At 56.6% G+C, this 1,986-nt stretch overlaps 1 pseudogene; it reads left to right on the top strand.

Moving 5' to 3' along the window:
- Window positions 1-432: 432 nt before the first annotated feature.
- On the top strand, window positions 433-1,082 carry LOC121357156 (annotated as a pseudogene).
- The last annotated feature ends 904 nt before the right edge of the window (window positions 1,083-1,986 follow it).

Here is a 1,986-nt window from a genome sequence, read left to right on the forward strand (position 1 = left end):
GAGAGTGGCACGGAGGGGGGATGAATTCCTACTATTGGAGAGTGGCGGGGAGATAAATATGATTTTGAATTATTAGTTATGAATTTTTATAAGCGCCTGAGACAACTGAACCGTTCCTTTTAGTGACCAGGAGGTTCACAGGAGATCCCTAATGTGCCTTCAGCCACTCTGCCCATGGACGGCACCAGCATCACCTTTGCTGGACCCATCAGGCTCAGTCTGAGCTGACCTTTCTCCAAGCTGCAAAGAGAACCTGCCCCCAGCCAGTGCCCTGCAAACAGGCAGGGTTCTGTCAGGCCAAGGAGAGTGCACAGAGATTTGGGGTCTGTGAGTGCTGGCAGGGAGAGATCAGGCACAGGGAAACACCTGCAGGAGGAAAATCTCCAGGAAGCAGAGAAGATCAGGGAAGGAGAGAAAACACAAAACCCAGCAATGCTGAGGCAGGGAGAGTTGTGCTACCACTGCTACCTGTCCATCTGCAAAGCCCTGCACTACGGGACCCTCCTGGGCAGCAGAGCTTGTGCCCACATGGCAGCAGCTGCCTGGACCTGTGGCTTTCTCAATGCTCTCATGCACACAGCCAATACATTTTTCTGCCCCTGGGCCATGGCAATGCCCTGAGCCAGTTCTTCTGTGAGGTGCCACAGATCCTCAGGCTCTCCTGCTCACACTCCAACACCCGCAGGGAACTTGGGCTCATTGCAGTTAGTGCCGGTTTGGTATTTGGTTGTTTTGTGTTCATTGTTTTCTCCTATGTGCAGATCTTCAGGGACATGCTGAGGATCCCTTCTGAGCAGGGACAGCAAAAAGCCTTTTCCACCTGCCTCCCTCACCTGGCTGCAGTCTCCCTGTTTGTCAGCACTGGCATATTTGCTCAACTGAAGCCCCCCTCCATGTCCTCCCTAACCCTGGATCTGGTACTCTCAGTTCTGTCCTCAGTGGTGCCTCCAGCCCTTATTCCCCTCATCTACAGCCTGAGGAACCAGGAGCTCAAGGCTGCAGTGTGGACACTGAAGATGGTGTTGCTCAGAGCCAGGGCTGCCTGGCAGCCACCCCCAAACTGCCCTCAGCACTTCCTTTGATTCACCTTTGCTTTCTTTACTCTTCCTGCTACACATTTCTTCCTATTGCCCACCCCTATTCCCTTCCCTGCAGACAGCCCATCCCAGTTTGTCCTTCCCTCTCTGGCCCCACTCCCCATTGCAGTTCCTGACTTGGCACCATGGGAACATCCCCTGGGGAGCAGGATCATCCTCCAAGTGCTGCAGGAATTGTCTGCAGGCTCCTGCAGTGCCTCGTGCTGCTCCCTTGCCAGCGGCACCCCAGGCCAGGGGGGCACATCTGGGCTGCTGTGTCTGCCTGTGGGGCTCCCTGTTCTGGGCAGTGAGGAGGGGCTGCAGAGGCTCTGCAGGACTGACAGGATGGGCTCTGGGGCTGGGAGGAGAAGCTGAGGGACCTGGGCTGCTGCAGCTTCTAAAGAGGAGGCCCAGGGCTCATCCTGCAACTGCTCCAAGGGAGGTTTCAGCCAATTACAGAATCAGCAAGGGTGGAACAGGCCATGGAGATCATCAAGACCAACCTGTGCCCTGACACCCCCCTGTCTCCTTTGGGTCTCCTCCAGGACAAACAACCCCAGCTCCTTCATCGGCTCCTCACAGCTCTTGTGTTCCAGATCCCTCACCAGCCTTGTTGCCCTTCTCTGGAAACGCTCCAGCCCCTCCATGTCCTTCCCAAATTGGGGGCCCCAGAATTGCAAACAGCACTCGAGGTGCTGCCCAAGCAGTGCAGAGCACAGGGGAAGAATCACTGCCCTGCTCCTGCTGGCCACACCATTCCTGATCCAGGCCAGGAGCCATTGGCCTTCTTGGCCACCTGGGCACACTGCTGGCTCATGTCCAGTCTGCTGCCCACCCGTCCCTGCAGGTCCCTTTCTGCCTGGCCACTGTCCAGCCACACCATCCCCAGCCTATGGCATTGCAGGGGGTT

The sequence above is a fragment of the Pyrgilauda ruficollis genome, unplaced genomic scaffold (assembly GCF_017590135.1).
Source record: "Pyrgilauda ruficollis isolate IOZ18807 unplaced genomic scaffold, ASM1759013v1 scaffold316, whole genome shotgun sequence".
Classification (NCBI taxonomy): Eukaryota; Metazoa; Chordata; class Aves; order Passeriformes; family Passeridae; genus Pyrgilauda; species Pyrgilauda ruficollis.